The 25429-nt window shown below is 33.6% G+C and overlaps 1 protein-coding gene and 1 long non-coding RNA gene across 2 annotated transcripts in view; one reads left to right on the top strand and one right to left on the bottom strand.

Moving 5' to 3' along the window:
- The window catches only part of LOC108358292 (uncharacterized), a 14648-nt gene extending 13814 nt beyond the window's left edge, over positions 1-834 (bottom strand). The window contains exon 1 of the long non-coding RNA XR_001846743.1: positions 743-834. This is a non-coding gene — a long non-coding RNA (uncharacterized LOC108358292). The remainder of the gene's footprint in view (positions 1-742) is intronic.
- A 7824-nt stretch (positions 835-8658) lies between these two features.
- LOC108358288 (uncharacterized) overlaps positions 8659-25429 on the top strand; it is a 51805-nt gene continuing 35034 nt past the window's right edge. Inside the window, exon 1 of the mRNA XM_017609514.1 lies at positions 8659-9202. The gene's annotated coding sequence lies outside the window, so the exon portion shown is untranslated. The remainder of the gene's footprint in view (positions 9203-25429) is intronic.

The following is a 25429-nucleotide window of genomic DNA, read 5'->3' as shown; positions in this document are numbered from 1 at the left end:
TGCGCGGGAGCAAAACCTTCCTGGGGTTTGACCACTACTTAGGAAAAAAACTTTTCTACCCTATTCGACCCTAATTTAACTGTAATAAACGCTGTCGATCGAAAAACATGTTACCTATATATTTTTCTGAGTTACGCTTTTTTTTTAAATGTTCAGTGGCCCAAATTATGCCAAAAAAACTTCTTTTAAAAATGTAATTTTCATTTCGTAAAATAGTGCTTTTATACGAGTAGTATTTAGTTCCTTCAAACGATGTATTTCAATGTGCATACAACATGAAAATTTTGTACAAAATTCCCTAGGCGCCGAACGCCGCCGCCGCCGCCGCCGCGCCGATATTTTCGTAACTCGGCGGCGGCGCGTGAGAAATGACAAAAAACGGCGGCGGCGGCGGCGTGGCCCGGCGGCGTATACCTCTATTCCATACCACTATATATGTACATGCATATATGTATGTAAGTGACCAATTCTATCTCAAATCATGCAAGCCGGCTGCACCTAACTCTCTGAACCATTTCAAATTTTAGTATGTTATTCTTTTCGGAAAATAAGCGCATACGTATTTTTTATTTGTCGATATCATAAAAATTGCATATTTCATGCACTTTTTCTGAATCTTTGGACCATTTTTTGTATGCAGTTTTATAGCCCATACAATTTTAGTCCAATGAAGTACTAGTTTCAACCGGCTAAAAAATCCCATTGATTTTTCAGAATTTTTTTTCGTGACGAATTTTTGCACTTTTTGCCATATAAGCATGCATTTCATATGAAATACAATGGGAGAGACCGTAAGCAAAAAAATTTCAAAAAATTAACGCCAGTTATTGTAAATTGAACTTGATATAAAAAAAAACCGCAAAAGCAGCCTCCAAACAAAAATTCTCAAAACTCAACGCGCTTTTTTAGGCGCTTGAAACTTGCACTTCATTAGAATAAAACTGCATTGCCAAAAATGATCTAAAGATTCATATTAAAAAGTAGAAATTTTGATGAGAATTTGACGAATTTTCTTAAATTTTGTATGAAGTTTGAAACTGTGATTTATATGGTTTTGATTAGGATCGTATTTTTATAGAAAAATAACAAAAAATTTAGCTCGAAAAACATTACGAATATTTAAAAAAAAAAGTCAACACGTGACCATTTGTTTGAGTCACTGAGCTGTACTTGTGAGTTAGCGCTAAACGTTCGATAACAACACAAAATTATCCATCACTCAAAAACTAAGAGAGGAGCAAACGTTCGTTTTGCTGCCAGAGAAACGTTCATTTTGTGCTAGAAAAACTTTAGCCAGCAAAAATTATCCATTAATAATAAAAATATTTGTTCTGAAAGCATATGGTTGCAATTTTTGCAAACAAAAAAAATGGATTTTTTCGAATTTTGGTATTTAATATGCTTTTTGGCTGCCTTCTATGTAACTTTATGATACTGCTTACTAGTTTTTACTTCCAGAAATATTCCTAGCGAACATTGAACGTTCACTTAACTTTCTGCCAAGGCGGCAACATGAAATTCACTTTGTTTACCTAGGCTGCCAATTTGGCTCTTTTACCATCTAATCTGGCTTTTTTGAAGTCCATTTAGTGGCAGGATATGAGAAATTGCGGCAAGCGGGAGATCCAGCTTTTTGAGAAATTCTTTGATGGATTTTTAGTTTTTTCCCTTATACAGTATAGTACATACATATGTATATAAAATTACCAGATAATTTCGATACGATTAAAAAAGTTAATATATTTCCAGTGGGCAATGTTTTACATGCATCGCGTGAGGAGATAGAAAATGTTTTAGAACATTTTAAATGCAGTGATGATATCATTGAAAAAATAATAATTCAGTATAATGAATTAATTTTTTAAAATGGAATAATATAAGTCATACAATGAAATTTTGGGCAGAAGTTCAAACTTATACGGATACAGATGGCAACAAATTGTTTTCCAGTCTGCCGGAATTTGCACTTCATTTACTTTCACTACCTTGGTCTAATGCAGACCTGAAAATTTATTTAGTCAGCTAAACCTGGTGAAAACAAAGCTACGCAATAGTATAGTTATATAGTTATATTAACTTTTATTCTTATTTTTAGCCGACTTCAAAAAAGGAGGAGGTTATCGAACACAACTAGTACATGTGTTTTCGTTATGGAAAAATGAACGTCTCTCTTGCATCAAACTGTAATTTTTCTCTAAAATTTTTTTAATGATGGATAATTTTTATGTGGCACGAAAAGTGTCCAGTCAACAGTGCCACAAAATGTCTGCAGCCAAATCTGTTCAATGAAAGCAAATACACCTGCCGCTGTCGAAGCCGCTGAGCAAAATATTCACCTAGCTTCTGACGGTGGCTTCGATTGCCGAAGTTGGGAGTGCTATAACTGATTGCAGACCAATGCCTGGTCTTAGACTCCTCTAGCCAAATGGTAAGATGTCTATTTACCAGGTACTCCTCAGTGACCTGGTACCCAGAGTAAGACAAGTTCATTATATTTTCCAACATAATTAATAGAGACTTGCATAGCCGAACCAGTCTGGAAGTAGTTAGAGAGCTTGGCAATCCCTTGAGTGCAGCTTAGCTGGAACTATGTACATACACATAAACTCCTGCATCTCCACCTTTTTTCCACCACGTAGTCCATGGCCTTGAAGATTTCAAATACATCGGCTTGGAATACCGAGGCATTGAGCCTTATGAATAAAAACTAAGCAATTGCTTTTTCTTAAAATGTCCGATCTTTTACTTAAATTTATTTGAATGAATCGAGTAAAAGGTCTGTTGTTTTAAGAAAAAGTAAAAGGTCTGAAGTTTTAAGAAAAAGCAATTGCTTAGTTTTTATTCATAAGGCCCATTAAGTTAGCATTCAGCCCCATAAAACACAACCTTGTAAAATCTACTCATGAAAGGTAATAGTGGCGCACTATCCTGGGGCATTGAAAATACACGTGTTTCTTCCAAGAGCAATCTCCGCCTCGCCCCACTCAGTGTTATACCATAATCCATTTATTTTAAGCCTGCAGGTTGCCCTAAAGGCCTTGCCACGTATAAACGCCCAAAGTGATTGTAAGTGTAGCAGAGCATCAGGAACAGCGACAGGTGTTGAGAAAGCTCCCGTACAGCACACGGTGACTGTCCTGTGAAGTTTAGCAAGCAGATACTCTTAGATAATTAACTTCGGAAGAGATCTAAGACGTGACTCCTTTAAGTGTACTAGGAATTATAATATCCAACTTTCTCCTTCTAGTGAAGAGCACAACACTAGTTAGGTTAGCGGACAGCCCTTGTACCAATTATATCTAGTGTTATTTGCGCCTTCCTGCATACAATTTACAGAGAAGGGCACGTAATGAGGCAGGTCCCATCATCTGCATATGCCGGTGCATAGATTTACAAGAAAAGAATCAGCCAAGTACTAGGACAAAGGCGGAAGCCCTAATTAACTCAGCACGTGACATGTTGACCTCCTTCTGCCTGAAATCTAATAACCCGCGGCGCCAGCATTGAACTAATCCAGTTTAGCAGCACAGTATCTCTCCATGCCCTTGGGCCGATTTGCATATGCTATCGAGGGTGGCATTATCGAAAGCACCATCGATGTCTACAAAAATGCCCAAGGCGAACTGCTTTTTAGTGAGGACATCGCTTATTCTGGGAATCAGATTCGGCAGAGCCGTCTCACAAGAATTTCTCATCTGAAAGGGATGTTGATGTGAAGGCTGGAGGTGAGTTGAAAGCATCAGCCTACGAATACGCAACTACACTAGTCTATCCAGACATTGCAGCAAGAAATACATCATCCTATCAGTTCTGAAGCTTTTTGGGCTAGTATAGTCATCCCTCCCTACCTTAGGAATGAAGACAACGTATACTAGTCTCCTTTATTGTGGTATATGAGCAAGTGCTAGCAAAGCAGTGAACATGTTTTCCATGGCCGCCAACCGAAGCTCAACACTTTCATTATACCATCAAGACCGTGCGATATGAAGCTGTCAAAAGATCCAATAGAATCATCGACCACACAAGAGGATTTATCCGACACCAGTGGGTCATTGACAGCGACCGCTTCCGACTGTTAAGAGGAATATATGGGCACTACCTCACCGTTCTCATTCAGGATGCACTCCTGGTCGCTGACACAGGAGAATTTAGTGATAGGTGAAGCCTTCCGTGCCCTGCCACAAGTGCGGATGGATTTCCACAATTTTAAGTACCACCTGGAGAATTAACATCCTTAACAGTCGGGGTGGGAGGTACTTCAGTGAGACATTTTCCCGTCATACTACTACTTCGAGAGATACTCATACCAAGGGATTTGAGTCGTCTTTTACGACAAGCAAGCCCACTTACCGCAAGAAACTTAAGAAGCTGTAGATTTTAGATTACCATGTTTCAGTTTTACGTAAATTGGGATCGGTGAGAGATTCAGACTTAAACCTATTTCCGTGGTCAACTATATCTGCGGGTGTATCAGTGTACATTTAAATTTCCCAAAGAGTTTTTGGGGAATGATGTTAAAGTGACAGTCTTTGGCCGGGTATGAATCGTAAACATACGCGCCTTTCTTTGCCGTCAACCAGGTCAACGCGTCTTTCTTCGTCGATTTTTTTACGCGTCTTGTAATTTTTCCACGCTTCCTTTTTCGCCGTCAAAACACTCGCGCGTCTTTATTCGTGTCTAGTGATGAAATGTATGTAAACATTTGTTTGCCCGAATTTTTCGATGTGGCGGTGATCCGTGAAATATATAAAAAAGAAAATACCAAAACCAAATATTTTCGCTTCTGGATAAGGTTTACATGAGCTTTTAAAGCTCAGTTACTCTTTAACTTAACTTTTTTACTTTCACATTTCGTCGCTACGAATATAGATGTCGCTACCAGGGTTGTTGCGAATATTATTCCGCAATAAAAATTCTTTCCGGATAATAAACAAACCGCTTATCCAAATTAAACAAGTTTGGTACCAAATGAAAGAGGACATAAATAGCTTTAAACCTGAAATGTCTAAACGTGGGAAGCCACACACTGAAAAATATTCCAATAAGAAATGTTAATTAATTACCATAGAACAAACCTTGTGTCAGGTGTATGCATTTCTTTAGTATTAAATTATAAAAAAAATATAAAAAAATGAAAGCTATTTCATTCCTCTTTCATATGATACCAAATTTGTTTAATTTGGACGGGCGGTTTGTTTATTATCCGGAAAGGACTTTTGTTTCGGAATAATATTCGCAACAACCCTGGTCGCTACTTGCCACACCGAAATTCGCTCGTACTAGTCAACCTCCCCATCAGTTCATACCTGTTTATAAACTAGTCAGCCTTTGGAAAAGGTTTATCAATTAATGTACTAGGATGGCCGTTGATCACTTCTGGTTTTTGCTGCAGGTTATATATATGTACATATGTACATACATATGTATATGTGTAGATATGTACACGTATACATATGTTCATACATTTGGACATACATATGTTTGTCAAAGTGCTGGTTGCTTTGACATATGAGCATACATATGTATGTGCATACATACATACATATGTATCGCATGTAAAACACTCAAAAGCTATCTTAATTGAATTAAATGGACGATCGACTGCGGGTTTCTCGGCAAAGGTAAACATCTAAACTTACAGTAAATATATATAAATATGCATACAAATATCCGTACACAATCGGCGAAAACGGGAAACCCGAGATTTCTTAAAAAATAGAAAGTGGAATTATGTATTCCTTGGATTATTTCCGGGATTTTAAAAAACCCTGCACTCGTTTCAATATGCAAAAAAACCTTAATCTCGATTTTTAATAACAAATGCAAAGGTATATCTACATATATAGTCGAGTTTCGACTAGACATAGACATGAAAAATAAAAATGTCCACAGACACACAGAGATGTGATAAAGCACGTAAAGCATAGTTCACTCAAAATCGGTACGCATGAAATAGGTTATATCTTTTTAACAGGTTTTCAGAAAATAATATTTATTATATTAAAATAAAGGGAAGTATTCCGCTATAGATAGATGTTAGCGAAAGTTTCATATTTTGCTTGGATAAAATAACAGACAATTTCTTTGATAATGATAAAATTTTTGTGAACACCCATTCTAGAGACTTGAGTAGTCAACTTGTTCCACTAAACTATCTTTAGTTTATGGTTTTTTCATAGTTCGCGCATCTCTACTAATTTTTTTTGAATAAATACCGTGAATTTTTCGATTTCGTAATTGATGACTTCCAGAACTTTATTCACATCTTTGGCTTCAAACCGATTTAAAGCTACCTGTGAATTAGTAATTTTAATTTAAACCGACCAAAACTTAACTGAAGGTCTAAATAAATGATACAGTGGCTTAACACTTTGCGCAAGCGCTCCTTTCAGCATATTTTTGGGGTCATATGACTCATTGTGTAGTCTGACCGACTTTTAATGAGACTGTTTCGATTCTCTCGTCATTTTATATTCCTTTGACAACTGTGTCAATTTCTATAAATTTAGTTTTAAGAGGATATCAGCCTGTTTCTTTTTAGCTGAAAACTTTCAACGTGGGAGTTGACCAAAGTCAAGTCTTAAACATTAAACATGTTTTTAGTCATTATTAAAAAATACCACATTTGGTGTGAACATTGGGGTAAAGTAAAAGGGTGCGGTTTTTGTTATAAAATGTATTTAATCTGACAGAATTGTTTATATTATAACTCGATAAGGTTTAAGTCTTGCCATAGCTTGCATTCGCTGAACTGTGGATAATCGTTTTCCGATTCTCTCGCGCGATCTTCTTCTGATAAGCCGTTTTTTTTTCTAATTGAGGTAAACGGCCTTATCCTTACGCTGGTGCGAAATGATATTATTTAATAATTAGCTTACTCCGTTAGTTTAGGCAGAAGGAATCCATTAATTGATTTTTGGAGGCAAATTAGAAGTTTTTGGTATATTTAATTTTAATTTGATTTTTGATCTCGAAATTGTCGGATTGGGTAGGTTCAGAAGGTGCAGAAGTTGAGCGCAATCGTTGCTAAAAAAATCAATGATCGTAATGCGTCTTCTGAACGGCTTGATACATTAGCTGTCAAATTCAAAACACACAACACGTTGTCTCAAATGATCAGAAAAATTTTACGATCATCTGACACGCAACTGTTCAGTTGATCAGAAGTACAAAACAACGCGTTCAGAAGGTGTAATCGCAACAGTTACTGAGCTGTTGCGCCTTCTGAACGTGCCCATTGTCAACGAATTTGTTCAACATTATTTTTTGAGCAGCCACTTCCAACGCAAATAAAACTGTCAAATTAAAAGCCAGTACTATGAAATTTAAACCTCATAATGGTAGATCTATTGCCAACGATTTGCATTGCAACTTTTTAATACGCGTACCGATTTTGAGTGAACGATACTTTAACTATAGCACAAGATATACGCTGCAAATAAATATTTGGCGCTTACACATTTGCTAGTTAGTGTTTTGTCAAGCTTCTCCTCCGTTTTGCGGTAATGCACCTTGATGTTGTCACCAGTGTTGCCGCGAAACATTTTTAGCGGTAGCTAAATTCAGGCTAAAAAAGGGCTAAAAAAGAGCTAAAAATCGTCGTTGTGGCTAAAAATGGTAGCTAAATTTTTTTACCTACATATAAATATATAAGTATACACGCAAACATTTTCTATAAGTAATGATATAGAAAAACAATGAACTCTGGAAAGAATTAATATTTTATTCAACAAAAAAACTTGTTNAAAAAAGAATTTGGTAGCCAAATTTAGCCACCAAAGGGCTAAAACGGCAACACTGGTTGTCACACAAAGCAGTTTTAACATTTTTGTAAACAGAAAATCAACTTGACATACCAGACCACAGCGGATGGATCAATTGCTGAAGGACCGGTCTAGACTTGGTATGCATAACTGGCGGAAATACGTAAAAGAGAGAGAATATCGACGAAGTTTTTTATAGCTGAAATACAATGCCGGCGAACTGCGAACTCACCACAGCGAAATTCGCGCTGTCAAAATTAGAACACCCGCAAGCATATGAAATTGAACACAGCCAAATCGAAATGCGAAGTTCGCTTGGCGGCGTTTCATGGCGATAGATTTATTTCTATCGCCCTGCTGGGTGATGACAGCTGTGCGTGCCAAAGGTGGCCGTATTTGTTTTGTGCTTTCAAAGTTTTAAAAGAAAACAACCTAAACACGACTTTTTTTTGTTGTTTGANCGGCCCAAACAGATTAACGGTTGCAGTGAAATACACATAGGCAGAGCTTTTAATCAATGTTATTTACCCCTGTTACAGACTTCTACATAAGTACATGTAATGCTGTGCGTTGGGTAACCGTTTGCACTCAAAGCTCATTTAACAGATTCCTTATGTGACAAATCTCATGCAATGCCAAGTATGAATAAATGAGTCTTAAGGTTCACTTGTCTGCGTAAGACATCTACATAGTATGTATGTATGTAAATTCAGTTTGAATTGAATCGTTAAATAGCTTTACAATTTAGATTTGACACAACACCTAGTCAATTTAATGGTGAGCTTTTCTGCAAGCTCTTGCAAACAAAATAAAATACCATAACTAGAATAAGCTTGCTCGGAAGTTAGACGACAGCCAGAAAGGCTAGCATTCAACGTGTCAGTTGTAGCTCAACCGCCTAACCGAAAAGTTTGCCGAAAATCGCGTTTCAAACAAATTTCTACTCAACTCACAATCAATTAATCTTCCAAGCTCTGCCAATAAAATACACAAATTATAAATAACAGTGCGCGTAATTACACACCACATACGAATAACTAAGTACTCTAAATAAATCTTTTTATTTTATTTTTTAAACTAATTGACCTGTGTTAAAAACAAAAAGCGAAAACACATTTTGTTTTGTAAATAGTACCCTTTATATCTATTTACAAACAAACGAACGATTGCTGCACTCCCCGACGTGCAGTGAATTCCTTCATACGAATAAATAGCTGCGACGCGCATAACCGAGTTCTTCCAAGTGCGCGGAAAATCATTTTTAAACTACAATTTCTCTTAGTAAGCGTAAAAGGAAAGTTCTGTGCCACACTGGTAAATTGACTTAATTGGAAAACATTTGGCTAGGAGCTGAATCAAAACAAGGACAACGAACGATTTGAGGAAACGCTACGAATTTACGGCGAGCAGCGTTTTTCCTTTTGTGAAGAGGCAATAAGGTAAGCGTAAGTTGCACGCTACTAACAATTAAATAAATAAACAAAAAAACAACGCTGCATGGAAAAGTGGGCGTCGTTTTGACATTGGCAGCATAGACTGGCAGTCCTTGAACCGCCAGTGGTAAGGGTATTGACAAGGGGAAGCGCCTGTTTGTTTTGCTTAGTGCAATGCATTTTATGCACATTTGCGTGGCAAAGTGACTTTTTATTGTTGTTGCATTATTGCTTTCTCGGTTCATTGACTGGCTGCTTGCTGGAAAATGAGATGGGATGGGCGCCAGCGGCCGGTTGTGTCTCTTCATCTGTCGATCGCGCTGCTGTTTTATCGAGTTGATCGTCTTAAATTTCAAATCTATGCATAATATTATTTTGCCTGTTAATGTGTTGGTGGCATTAGAAAGCGTTTTGCACTGTTTAAGGTACACGTTTTTTATGAATGTAACTTGAATGGCAACGGAAATGTCCAAATATGTAAATCTCTCATTAAAATAATTAAGTTTTTGCGAGATTTATTGTTGTGACAGCCTGTCCTACAAATAATGACAGCGCGACGGCCATTTATGGTAACATCTCTTGAATAAAATATGTTTTTAATAGGAATGGTTTTATAAAAAAAAAATAATAATTTGAATGCATTAGCGCAAACATAATTTTTTTAAAGTTTTGTAGAAATAAATTTTTTCACATTTTACTTAAGGATTGGCATGAATTCCGTTTGCTTTCATAACAACACATCTTGCCACTATTGTTAGAGTTCTTTCTATCAAAAAGTGTTCCAAATCTTGTATTATATCCCTGCGATTTAAACGGAAAAATTACTACTTATTTTGATCATAAAATTAAGAAATTAAACCCAATAACGAGAAAATATACATAAATACATACATATGTATTTACATTGATATGTACGTATGTGTACTATATGTATCTTGTAACCAAAGAACTAAATTCTTAATATAACGATATTTGATCGAAAGAATTAGGAAAAATTATTAGCAGCTACAGAAGAGGTTATAATCTTAAAAATATTTTATTGTGATTAATAAATGCACGGACGTTACATTCGCACATTTACATATACGTTTAATTTTTTTGTCGGCAAATAACTTATACATAAATTAAACATATTTTATGGTATTGGGGAAGGTTTAAAGCAGTACTTATAAGAAAAAAATCGTGGAAATTGGAATTTAAATTAACGGCGGTGTATTTTCTTTCGAAAGTTGAGATGATCATTTACATAAGTCTAAAGATTTCTGAAACTTTCATTTATAGAGAACACAATTTACAAGAATATTTTCAAGAGAAAATAACGAAATTGGCAAAATGTTTTATAAAAGCACACTAAAGGTTGGATTAAAATCATTTACCGTTAAGAAATAGAAGTTTATTATATTGTTGTATTTTATTTAAAGATATATGTAGTTCTTACAACTAAGGATATTAGAGCTTTGCTCCAAGTAGTAATAGGGGCAAATCACATTTCTTAAATAAAGGTAAAAATAAATACAAATGAAATTCATACATATTGTATATTGCCACTTCATTTATTATAGAATATAATATTAGCATAATGAGATCCCAATGATCTTTTTTATGATTAAGCATTAAAATATGTTAATGTTCAACATTAAGTGATATAAAAGACAAAAACAGGAACAACAAAAACTTACAAAATCTGTAGAAAATGATAAGTGGAGCATAAGGAAAAATATAAGAATAATGGATTGATTAAACTATACCTAACTAGATAGCGAGCCTCGGAGGAAAAGGGTATACCTTTGGATATGACATAGCATTTTAACGAAAATAAGAATACAAAACACTCTTAAAGTTGCTTATATTCCAACTATTATGAGATGGAATCGAGTTCCAGGTGCGAATAGCATTGACAAAAAATAGTCTTGCAGATGTTAGATAATTATAGTTGGGTGTAATTAATTCCCTTAGGAGCGCAGATTTCGGGAAAGATAATTTTTCAAACAGGTTCCTTATCCACCATAAGGCGAAATAGAAAAATGCAATTTCTAGCTTTCAGGTGTTCAAAGTAGTATTTGTATAAGGATTTGTAAATAGAAACTTGCAAAGAAAACAAACATCCGATTGCGTCTGCATGACTCCTGCACGACTTTGCAACTCACTTTAAGTTGGTTTTGTCATAGCTAATTAAAAGTGCGGTATTTATCGAAATCCCGCCAAAAAGCTAACTACAAGTTTGTTATCTTTAACAATTGATAATTTTTCACTGCAGGGGTAAATGATCGTATTTCGCTAACCCAAAAACATACCGCGTAACGTGATTGAACACCATATCAGTTTTATGAGCACATTGTGAGTCCAGCTTACTGTAGATTAATTCCGAGTAACATATTATTGGTATTATTAATTGAATGGCGAGTTGACGCCTAATGCACACCGGTTTAAATGTAGCAGACATTCTTAAATTCCGCAGAGTATAATATACTTTGCCGACAATGGAATTAATATGATCAACGCAGGTTAAATTAGTGTTTATAACAAAACCAAGGTTAGTTACTTTTGACACAACCTTAAGAGACTTATCACCAATGTACAGAGAAGGTCCCACATTACTAATGATTTTTCACTATTAACCATGAAGATATGTATAGACGATAAATGCTTATTGAAATCCGCGCACAAATTAACCACATCATCGTGACCCCTGACAAATAAATTTGAATGTCATCCGCATAAGCATGCATTTTTGCATGTTGACAAGTATTAAATATGTCATTACTGAACTTGCTAAATAGTAATGGACCTATAATAGAGCCAGCGGCCTAAGTTCGGATATTTCATAACCAATTTCTACTCTCTGAGCTCTGCCGGACAAGTAGATTTTCATTAATCGAGCAAGCAGTTCACTAAACCCAAAGTGATTCTTAAGTTTAGCGCAACGTAGGTCATGGCTAACCGAGTCAAAAGCTTTGGAAAAGTCTAAGGCATAATAGTGTCATATTGTTTTTATCAAAGGATATCCGTATGTTGTCAAGTACTTTAATCATACCTGTGGGGCAGCTGTGTTTTGCTCTAAGCCCAGACTGAAAGGGAGACAGTAATCTGAATTTGCTGAGATAATAATATATTTGTTCAGACACTAAGCACTCAAGTACTTTAGACAAGACAGGCAAGATACTAATTGGATGGAAATCACAAGGACTACACGAAGATTTATTTTTAGCTACAGGACTCACTGTTGCAATCTTCCAAGCATCAGGGAAGCATGAGGTTGTAAAGCAATGGTTGATGGCTTAACAAACCTTAATGGAATTCCGTCTTCACTCATTGCGTTGGATCGTAGTTTGTAGGTACATCTTGCTACGTCAACCTAGGATACACCACAAAACTCAATCATTTCGCAATTAGGTCTAAGTGAATATGAGAATGAGGGCTGTGGGGAAGGTAAACAGGAGGAAGAACGACTAATGAAGAAATCATTGAAAGCTTCAGTAGACAATTCGTACTGTCAGTAATATGTACTCGGAGACTTTTTAAGTTATTCCCAAGAACATTATTGATAGAAAAAGTAAAAATTTGAATTACATGCATTTTTTCGTTTCTGATTGACTATTTCTCGGATTTGTCCATATACAACAAACATAAGTACACACGATTGTACAGAGGATTTTAACAACAAATGTATATATCTGTGTTCGTATGGAATAGTAGCTTATGTTCAAAGGCTGGCTTTAGTATAAACAGCATTCGCGGCATACGATTGCGAATGACTTATTGGCGCCGAGCCGTTGAAGGACATTTGGCAAATAAATGTACAACAAATAGTTCCGATACCAGAAAGTCGATATTCTTATTAAGTCTCATCAAAAAATTCCTTGTCGTTTAAAGAATAAAGGGAATGCTGCATTATACTAAAGCCAGCTTCCCGACATAAGCTACTATTCCATACGAACACAGATATGTATGTACATATGCATGTATTTTTAAGCGATAGCCGTAGTTTCAACCTGATCTGAAATACGTACAACCATTTTGCATAAATATATATAACATGCATTTGTACATACTATGTAACCAAACCAAAACAACTGTATGACATCAGCATACGAAACCGGTCTACAGCTAATCTCATTTACCATTTTCCGCTCATGAGCTCATGTTACCATAAGAAAGAAGCCAATCTTGCGCTAGAATGAAATGGGCTGTTAAAAAGTTCAATACAAATTTAACCTTTTTAATTGAGATACAAATTTTGTATTTCCCAATAAGTTATTAAGTACACTTACATATACATACGTATTTACACGTAAAATGCAATTTCCGCCCTCCAACGCATTCAGCTATAAGCAAGCAAATCAATTAAGCCATCAACTCCGTTTTAGTGCGGCTTAAGAGTCGAATGTGCTTATTCATGTACAGATGTATGTACTATATGTATATGTATATTTTGAATAGCATGTTTGCATATACATATTGAATTAACCGCATCTATTTATGTGTTACCGATCCGCGAGACCTATGTAGGCTATTTGGCAAACAACCAATTGTTGTGCCAAAACGTCAACGCACTTTAAAACATTTTCTTCCGCAATTGAGTGCAACTAAATGCATACATATGTATATGCATGTAATAGCATATGTATAAAGTGGATCAGAGAAGTTCACCAGGTTTGAAAAAATACAAAACAAAAATATATTGAAATGAAAACGATTTCACTTAGAATTCTGAAAATAGCCATTAATTCAGCTGTAATCCAAAATATGTAAATGGACCAAAAGAGAAAATATCTGTACGCCACCGCTTTTATTGATTTGAATGGCTTTTGATGCAAATTAAGAGGGCAGGATGGTGTTAGGGAGGGGTGAAGATGTAATTTTTAAAAGCTTATATTTCGAAAAATGTTTAACCGATTTTCAGAGTATGGATATTGTTGGAAGGTGGGTAAAATACGTTTCATCTGATATGTATGTGTGTATTTATATATAATTGATATACCTATATACATACATACATACAGTATCGGTCATATCTATAGCACACCATTTCCAAGTGATATTGTGTGCCCCTTATGTTTATTTATTTATTTTTAAGAATTTTCAATTAAAATTTAGTTCATTCTCAGACAAACCCCATATATACCCAAGTTCAACAATTTGTAGAAAACTACAAAAAAGTGTAACAAATTTTCACCTAAATTTGAAACTTTTTTCCCGGAAGTGTTTTTGAGTACACAGGTTTTTAGCCCCTGCAATTTTAGTCTGATAATGTGCAAATTTCAAGTGGCTACGAATTACCGTTAATTTTTTAGAATTTTTTTTTATCGCATTGGCTTCCATATAATGAATAAACTGAATTTATTTGTATATGGAAGAAAACCGCAACACCTTTGGCGAAAAAAATTCTAAAAAATCAACGGTAACTTTTAGCCACTTGAAACTTGCACATTATCAGACTAAAATTGATTGGGCTATAAAACTGTGTATTCAGAAAAATTCAAACACTTCCGAGAAAAAGTTTGAAATTTAGGTGAAAATTTGTTGCACTTTTTTGTACTTTTCCACAAATTTTTAAACCTGGGTTTATATGGGTTTTGTTAGAAAAAGAACTGTGTTTTAATTGAAAATTCTTAAAAATAAATAAATAAACATAATAAATAAACATAAGTGGCGCACAATATCACTTTGAAATGGCGTGCTATAGATATGACCGATACTGTATGTATTGAGAAAAACAAAAAAATTATTCCAATCTTTAACCGACTACAAAAAAAGGGAGAAAGGCTGTCAATTCAACAGATTGTTTTTTTTCGTATGTACATATTTTACCGTATGACTTTGGGCTACGTGAACACAGGCCCAATTCTTTTTTCATAGGCAATATGGTACCTCAAGGGTAGCCCCATACTAATATGGTTTATAAAGAGATTAACGGCGCTTTTAAATTTTTCATATAAGCATTGAAGCCGGTTGCGTTTTTTAATTAAAAATTCCTTCTTTTTATTAAAAATGTATAATTTTCTTTAAAGAATTACGAAACTAACTACATGCAAAAATATGTTTATTAAAAACGAGCATAAAAATACTTTCATTTGATGTTAGAATGATTTGTTACAAAAAAAACTTCGACGCATTATATTTTAGGGTAAGTTGGCAACCACATACATTTTTGAATCAACCAATTCTTACATTTTGGATCATTCCCTATAAAAGCGGAAAACAACATAATCTTTAAAATTTCATTAATTATCCCTAGTGCGTTAATAACCCATGTATATAAATGGCTACAGATCATTAATCCGCAGAAAAGTATCAATAAAATCAAAAACAAAAAAAAAATGGAATTTATGTTTATGGAAACTTTTACTTCATACATAATTACTTTACACCAGACACAAAGACCTGTCCCGCCAGTCGAAAATTGAAATAATTTTTTAATATTTCTATGAAAATTATATCAGCACAATTTTTTAACAAAGAACGAAAGCGTATAGTATATACATATGTATTTAAAAACAAAAAATTGTGGCTTAAAAGTTAAGTGTTTTGACCAAAATTCGTCTTTGAATGTACAAAGGTCTAAGAGAGGAGTTCAGTAATAGTAGTAAAAATTGAGATGTTCAATCGTTCCATCTTAGAAACTATTAATTCTTTATTTATAATATTTAAAAACATACAGTTTTGTAAGTATAAGCAAAATGTAATTATATTAGATTTAAAATTTGCAGACAAAATTTCTACCAAATTTTGACAAAAATCGATAGACATATTTTTATTATTTAACATATGAACTACACACACACCTCCGAAAGTTATAGCCAACCTTTGCCAACTTAGTTTGATATTTGAATTTAAGAGGAATGTAATTTTCACTATGTTCTATTAAAATCCACATACTTTTTAAACTAGAAAGCCGTCATATTGGACCCATCATTTAAAATTTTTGAAACCTGCTTTCAGATTAGTAATCAGCAGGGAACGGATTTTCCGGAAACTGCATTTTTTCCTGCTAAAGATATAGAGTATATTCGATTAAGAATGCCCATGATTTAGCTTTCCCCGATTCAATATATGTATACACATTTGATGTTGCCTTTGTTTGTATATATATATGACAGGCTGCACTGCATGGTTTTGCTATCTTGTCGGTCAATAATTCCCATAACTCGCCTAATGCTATAACATTTTTTAAATACTTACTAATATTGATAGATCACATACGACATTACGAGTAATATATATCTGTGCCCGTCGATCAAAGTAATCTAATAGCCCGAACACAATGACAACGACGAGCTACAAACCACAGCTGTCAAATTATTTTAACACGTACTCTTATGTAGATAATTATTTTGGCGACGACCGGGCTACGCGATGGCTGTGGTTGTGGCCAGATTAGATCTATTTCTATTTTTCTGGCGACAGATAAGGTTCTTCCTCTTCTTTTATGTCAATCTCATACAAATTCATGATGTCGCTGGAGGGACTAGTTTACGTTCAAACAAACAGATAGACATAGACGGTTGTTTCTGAATCAACTCAGCTCATCAATCTGATTATTTTGCTATAGCTTTTTATTGGTCTATCTCATCTTCTTCTGGTACTTATCGGACCAAAGTTATAATACTATTTCATGAAAGCATAAAAAGCATGCAAAAAATTCTGTGTAAAAAGAAAATCAAGTGCCAGTTACTCTCGAAATTCGACCCGCTTTTTACTATTTCTTGAACAATTTATTTGCATTACAGTTTTGTGGCTGAAAGTTTCTCTAGGTGCATTTTTTTGACGCGAGCGACAAAAGAACCCTCATAATATTTATGTAGGCATATTGATATATTGAATTTATTCCATTTTATTTTTTACTCAATTCAAACGACCGTCGTCTCAAAACACTTCGAACAATTAATTTTGTGAAGAGGCTTTTGTAAATATGCGAATACATACTTGTAGATACATACATATGTAGATACATATGTATACCCAATATTAAAAATTTCGTTACAGTAATTATGTTTAACGAGCTGTCATTATCACGAGTACTCTACACATGTACTTCTCTAAATTACCTGTTGTAACGAGATTAGGCGCATAGCAGATGTAAATTCAGTAGTATATGTATACATCCTTGTGCATACACAGGGCCGTCGAGAAGGTGTTTTCGGCGGGCCCTTTTTATTTATTAGTAAGTCTCCAGAATATTTCTAATGATTTATTCAATATTTACTGTAAGGGCAAAATATTTACATGCCTTTGGTCAAGTAAAATATAAAGCAGAACAAACTAACGCCACATCTTATCTGAATTTAGTTACAAAAAAACTTTACGGGCTTTTCTGTCCACAAATATTGAGATGACGGATGCCAATATTCCGAGGCTAGTTAGACTACCTTTGTTCATCGCAGAACGTAAAAAATTCCTAATACAAGCTAAAAAACTGAATAACCGTAAGCCTACGCCAACAATCACTGGAATAGTGATATTTTCCACGCGAATTGTCTTTGAATGTCTTCGATCAAATCCATAGGAATGTCCACATCTTTTCCAGCGCCAATCGCTATATTTTTATGTGCTTAACAATATAGTTCCATGTCGTTAAAATGGTCGTACAGTTAGTCATTTCATCTTCTTCGGTACTCGTCGTCCGCGCGAACAGGACCATACATTTTGCGTAGAATAATTTTCTCAATAGCCACCAAAGCCTTATCATCTGTATTCGACATCTTCCATGTTTTTTTTTTTAATTTATAATATATTTTTTTTTCAATGATATTCATCCGGACCCGGGGCAATTAAACCACCTGATCTTCCCTCTCGACGGCCTGTAAATACATACATTCATATGTGCATATACATTAGCGGACCACCCTAAAAAGTTAAGTCGGAATTTTAATGCTCTCGCCTCTAGGATTGTTCTATAGAGAAAAAAATAAACCCCTGTTTTTTATTTTGAAATCCAAAAATATTTAGAGGTCGCTCAATATACTCAAAGTTGTAAATGCATTGTATATGGGAAAAATAGAATTTTTCGTAGAAATGGTATAGAATTCTTGAAAATAAATATTTCTCGATCGGAAAACTGTTGCTCTTCAAGCGACTTCCAACAATAACATCAAATTTTTTATCCAAACATATTACTTATTTTTTTATAGGTCCCCAAAAACCCTAACAAAACTAAATGGGTGATACATAAAAAAACCTGAGTATTATACATGGCAAAATAAACAATTGGGTATTACAATTGGAGGACTCCTAGGAGAAACGGAGTCTGCCTATCGAAAAATATTAATTTTTAAGAATTCTATACCATTTCTACGAAAAATTCTCTTTTTTCCATATAAAATACATTTAAGAATTCTACTAAATACTAAATACTTTTTGATTTCAAAATAAAAACAAACATAGGTAGGTATATTTTTTCGGTATAGAACAATCCTAGAGGGTGAGAGCATTAATATTCCGGCTTTACTTGTTTCGGACCACCGTAGTATACATGCATACGTATGTAGGTATGTCCATAAATGTAAAATTTAAAATGAAATCAGTAATTTGTATAAACTACCAACTTGCATAGTACATACATACATATGTACATATGTATGTTCACATATGCATGCTATCAAGCGGCAAATTTAGTGTCAAAAACACGATACTTGACGTCATTTGTATTTATTAAACATTTATTTTTATGATCAACGCTCATTCGACTCTATAGCCTTTTGTTCCTTCTTTTTTCACATCCATTCTGAATTTGACTCTTTTGATTTCGTTATAAAATTGTATGTATGTATGTACATATATCCGCAGTATGAGGTAATAACAGCTTCTCACGGGGGATAAAATTGACAAATTAAAATCCCATTATTAATGTAGGTGCACACATACTTTGAATGTGAAAGTATGAAGTCATGCCAATGATAATATTCCTTCGTTCAAAAGATGCGATGTATTAGACATTTGGAATTAGAATAAATATTCGCGTCTGCTAATTTTAACACAAGTTTTTGTACTTCTTTTTATTTAGCTTTAACCCAGCTTGTTGGGTAAGAAACAGTGTTTTCATGTTCTTTCTTATCTGTTCTAAATTTAACCGACCAATCTGAGAAGATTTTTGTGTTTTGTAGGCAGGACAGATGCATAATAAGTGTTCTGCAAGTACAGCTCGGTTTGGTGAAGACTTCAGATCTTATTTCAAACCCTGTGTCAAATACATGTTGAGTGAAAATACACCATCTCCTAAAACGACATAATTCGTGGAATCCGCGCTTTCGCGATCACACTTGAGCAAACAACTATATGTCTAACAGTTATCGGGTTTTTGTAGGTAGGATCTTTTAATCCGGTTGTTTTATTACACTGTGCAACAAAAACCAAACATTTTTAAAACACACGAAAAAGTCAATATATTCCCAAAACTAGGAGCCAAATATAGTATAACTGCGTTTTTAATTTTTCTCTCTGACGTCAGGATTTTTTTTTAAAGGACTTTGAAATTTCTAGAATATGATTGAATAAAAAAATTATTCAATAGATGCGGTGCATCCAGGTGCTCCAGGACGAATAAGTATTGAAAATGTCCTTTTAAAACTTTATAATCGAATATACTCGAAATTCGTCCTTCTAAGTTTATTAGTTTTAGAAAAAAAAATTTTACACTTCTCTTTATTAGATATTGATAGTTACAATATGCATAAATGAAGATACTAGAATCATTGCACTGTACAGCACTCCGCTGGATATTGGACCAAACCAATTTTTTTTAAGATATTGAGTATAGGTAAAAAAGTGATTTCCCCGTTTTTGGAAGTTAGCCTCCGAAATCGAGATATGGGCCTTCGAAGTTCGAGATAGGATCTTTGGTAAAAAATTTTATTTTTTTTATTAATGTAAATAACTAAAAAAAAAAAACAAAGAATACAGTCGTTGACCGCCTTTTGCTCTTATTTAAATGGTTTATAACTTTTTCTTTGCAAACTTATATTACAGGTGCTATTAGGGGGCAAAGGTCGGGTCTTCGAAAAATTAAAAACCTTATATTTCAAACAATTTTGAACTGATTTTTAAAAAGTTGGTATCGTTGTAAACGTGATTAGACCCCCTGCTTCTCTTTTGATACGCTTATTTGTATACTTTGTATGTAAAAATTTTAGAAAAAACATTTAAAAGGAAAAAAAACCTTTTTTTATAAAAAAAAAATATTTTAAACAAACAAATTACTAACCGACTTTTAAAAAATGTATATCGTTGTTAACGCAATCAAATCTTATTTGTTCTGATATTAATGATACATTTGAGAAAAAACACTTAAAAGGAAAAAATACCTTTTTTATAAAACAAAAAAAAAATAACAAAAAAATTACTAACCGCTTTCTAAGAATTTGGTATCGTTGTAAAGGCGATTGAACCCCCTTTCTTTTGGTGTGCATATCTGTATACTTCGTGTATAAAAATTTGAGAAAAAAAAACACTTGAAAGCAAAAAATGCCTTTTTTAATAAAGAAAAATATTTCAAACAAAAAATTACTAACCGTTTTTTAAAAAATTGGTATCGTTGTAAAGGCCACCAGAAAACTTTTACTTTCTTAAATCAAAAATTTCGTTTTATATACACAAAAAAAAATATAATTAAAAACATTTTTTCCCTCTATATAAACTCCTGCCCCTGCTGGCTACGCCCTTGTATACAAAACAATTAAAGTATTTAAACCGGAGGTATATCATATGGTCAGTTTGTTCTTTTAGAGGGCATACATGGTTCCATAATAATGATTCTAGTATCTTCATTTATGTATATTGTAACTATCAATATCTATAAAGAGAAGTGTAATTTTTTTTTATCTAAAACTAATAAAGTAGAAAGGACGAGATTCGAGGATGTGGTAATTAACATATTAGTCCTTGACATATATTTTTTTTCAAAAATAAATATTGGAAATTTCCAAGGATATTCAAGGATAAAGTTTTAAAAGGACATTTTCAATATTTATAAACTTGGGTAAGTTCAAGATGTATTAAGCAAAGTGTGATTGACAACTTAGGTAGGCTCTCTTTTAAGGTACTATTAGGCCAAAAGATATAAACAAGCGATTCAAAATTCATAAAAAATCTTTTCAATTTGACTTTATAGGATGGTTCTTCTGAGAGCAATGTCAAATTCAATCACACTTTGTTGAATACATTTTGGGTAAGTTTGAGTAAAAAAGTTTTGAGAGAGTTTTTATGAAATTTCTTTGAATTTCCGATGTGATCAAGGGGTTGAAATTGATCGTAAAATTTTTGAAAAGGTCTCTGAAGGCAAGAACTATTTTTTATGCATACATATGTATTATGTATGTGTAAAGTAAAATGATTTTTGGTCAAAACTGGAAACTTAAATTTATTTAAAGAATTTCTTCTGCGGTATTAAAAAATTTCTTTGGATACTAATGTTTGAGAGGCTGCCAACTAAAATGTGCAATTCATTCCCATTTAGCATTAAAACAAAAACTACATTTCTAAAAAAAAGTGCAAGCCAAAATACGATGAACCAGCTGTACAAACTTTAGAAACCAGAAAATTTTAGTTGAGAAAAAGAAGTACACGCAAGGATTTCGCAAAAATGTATTGAAATATTATCGTTTTTCAAAAGTGCCACTGAAGTAAAATAGGGCCAAAAATGGCACGGTAGAGTCCCAAAAATGTCTGCACTACTGTGTAATGCTTAAAATAAATTTATAAATAAAAAACAATTTTCTGTTTTATTGTATCCCATAAATGCATGTCGTTATTGAACTTTGAAAGGGATGAAAGGATTCTCTCTTTTAAATCGCATTTTTTGCAATTGGTTGTAAGTAGTAAGCATATCTTCCGCAAAAATTTTTTAAACCTAAATTAAATATCAACGATATTATGACACTTTTCCGAAAACTCGCTCCTTTTATATGCATGTAGAACGACAATGCTGAACCCAGCCAGCATTTTGTAAAATTTTCAAACAAAAAGTGATCATATTTGACTCTCCCAGATGATAAAAACAATCGAATATGCACTTATTTTGTAATCAAATATGAATATGTCGTCGGGAAAATGGTACCCTCCCGTTCAATTCAAGAGTGCACGGTAACAACCGGTTTTCGTATGAGAGTTTTGCAAACCGTGCAATCCGTGCAAGGGCTTTGCAAGACTCAGATAATACCCCTATTGATTTGTTAGTTTGGGGTTGAAATATTTTTTACAGTTCCAAAACGATATTGTTTTACTTGGTATTGACGTTTTAGTCGTTTGGCTCAGTAACTTATTTTAATAATGTTTTATGATCCCTATTTTTATGTAATTTATACTTATATTTTAGGTAATTTTTGTCTATTCTTTTTGGCAATTTCGGTATATTTTTTGAAGTAATTTTGAATCAAATTTTTGTTAATTTTATGATCATATTTGTTGCCATTTTCGTGTCAAACTAGTCATTCCTGTTTATTTTTCTAATCATTTTATGTTTTTGTTATTTACTTTACATTTTTTAGTAATTTTATAATTGTTGTAATTTTGGAATGATTTTACCATTAATTTTAGCGAATGTTTTCTAGCAATTATAATCAGATACCATTTTCAGAATCTATAACTTATAATTATATGTATGTATGTATGTTAAGATTTTTAAAAATTACGTTTACTTATTTCATAATCATTAAAAAATAAATAATAATTAAATTTAAAATAAACGGGTATATGTAGACTAAATGGCAATTACATTTTAACACAAAAAGGGAGTCCCGTTATAGTGGCAAAAATGATTGTCTCTTTCTGATCATAAAAAAATACACATTTGACTATTTGTATTTAATTTCATGATAACTCAGTATTTAGTCACCAAAAAGAGTCAAAAATGCTTCTGATAGATGACAATCCAAAATTCAATCATCCAAATGCCGACTGGGAATATACTCGTATAACTATATATGTATGTATGTATATATGTGTTTGTGTAACGTGTTACGTGTAAACTCTGATGAATATAACTCAAACAAAGAAACTTTCTTCAACAGCCAATGATTGCAAGACCCACGCACTCTACTAAATAATTTTGTCTGGCATTGTTCGCAATTCGTATAAATGCGAATTTTTCATTGAATTTTGTAAAATTTCGCTTGATTCAATATAATAAGCGCAACTCCATATTTAGCTAAGAACAAGCAAACGTAGACTTGTCCGTAGGCGTTCATAGGCATTTGTAAACCTGATTCATAGCGTAACGTAATATTTGATGGCACGAAAACAAGTCTGAAACCGTCATTACATTGTGTGGGCGATAAATTTTGTACATACAGTACATATATACATATATATGTGTATGTATATAGATTTTTTCAATATCAGTAATATTCACTATTTTTTCGAAGCCATACATAAAGGCGTTATTTGTTATTGCATATACATATGTATATACATATATATTTCATATATAAATACTAGTCGATATTTAATAGACATGTTCTTATGTACATAAATGCCTTTTGTTTTTTGTATTTAAATTTAATACATACTTTTTATTGGTGGACCTCTAAGTGTGCCGCTGGGCGTATGAGTAACTTTTTGCTTGGTAGCGGCCGAACTATTTCACTACATAGGTATGTATGTAGTATATACTTACCAGAGATGTTGCGAATATTTGAATTCGCATTCGTTATGCGAATGATTCGCATCATTTCATATATTCGGATTCGAATGACAGGAATGTTTTGCGAATGCGAATGTCTACATGGGCAGAGAGTCCACTCTAATATTGTTGAAATGGCTCTAAGTCTGTCTAGCCAGGGTGCGGACAATAGCCGGCTTTTAGCTTCAGGCGCTAAACGGTTTAGTAGTATATCAAGCAGCATTGATGGGCCTTCAACAAGTACGGCTAAAAGTCTTATAAGCAGGTAACGGATTTTATGGAAATTGCCTTTTTTTCTGCTAAAGAGATAGAGTATATTCAATTAAGAATGTCCACGATTTAGCTTTCCCTGATTCCATATATACACATTTGAAGTTGCCTTTTTTTGCCTTTTTTAAGATATTTGCCTTTTTTGCCTTTCTACCTTTAAAAAAGTGATTATAGCATTTACAATTTTTTTTTTTTAAGATTAAAAAATATACACATGCCCATGCGGCTTATGGAAGCACAGGGACCTCTCGCCAAATTGGTGTTGAAAAAATTTAAAGCCGTTTTCTCAGCTAACGTAGGCTTGAAGACAATAAGGAGTGTGGGTAAAATTGCAAAGGGTGAGGAAAATGCCCTTATTTCTGATAATATGAACGTTTCAAACATTCCATATTTAAGTTGGGCTCCACTTGTATCAACTTACGTCGAGCGCTCATTTAGTACATTCAAGGCTTTTCTTCGCGAAAATCGAATGAAAATGCTGCCAGAAAACTTCAAAATGCATCTTATGGTTTAATGTTACTACAACTACACAGATTAAAGTTTTATGAGTTAGAAACTCGAAAGGATAAAATAGTCAAAGATTCAAAGTACATATTTTTCATATAATGAAACTAGTTCATAGTTTTTCTCTTTTTACTTGTAATATAAGTATTTCTAAAATAAATATATTTTTTGATTGTTCTTCGTATTTTCTGTCTTTTTTTAGTGCCTTATTTTGCTTTTTTGCAATACCTTTTTTTGCCTTTTCCTGCCTTTTCCGCTATTTTGTTTTGCCTTTTTTTGCCTTTTTTGCAATACCTAGTGCCTTTTCCTGCCTTTTTCGCTATTTCATTTTGCCTTTTCCAGCCTATTTCGTTACTTTATTTTGCCTTTTTTATAGGTTTTTAGGTCCTAAAAATCCGTTCCCTGCTTATAAGCAACCTAGAAATAATTTTAGATTCCTCCAGCGAAAGCGAAGCCTCGGATGTAAAATCTTTGGGCATTAAAAAATGTGAATTCAAAGCACAATTGAAGGCCTATCTTAAAGAAAAACGAGCTCATCTCGGTGAAAATCCCCTCGATTGAAGGAAAACTAAACTAAAATACGACAAATTGACAGATCTGGCCCGCAAATACTTCAGCGCTCCACCCGCCAGCGTTCCAAGTGAGCAATTGGTCAGTGCAGCCGGCCTTATATACGAGCCTCTAAGAAATCGCCTCATGGGAGAAACGGCAGCAAAATTACTTTTTTTGAAATATAATATGCCCTTTTGAACTTTGACTACTACCAAAAAAAAAAAAAAACACTTAATAGGTAAAGCACTCGTTCAATATTCTAATAATTTACAAAATTTTTAGGTCATAAAAAC

This window comes from Rhagoletis zephyria, unplaced genomic scaffold, assembly GCF_001687245.7.
Source record: "Rhagoletis zephyria isolate East Lansing unplaced genomic scaffold, Rhagoletis_zephyria_1.1 Rzeph_scaffold_00231, whole genome shotgun sequence".
Taxonomy (NCBI): Eukaryota; Metazoa; Arthropoda; class Insecta; order Diptera; family Tephritidae; genus Rhagoletis; species Rhagoletis zephyria.
The sequence above is the reverse complement of the archived record's forward strand: the minus strand, read 5'-3'. Positions and strand labels throughout refer to the sequence as shown.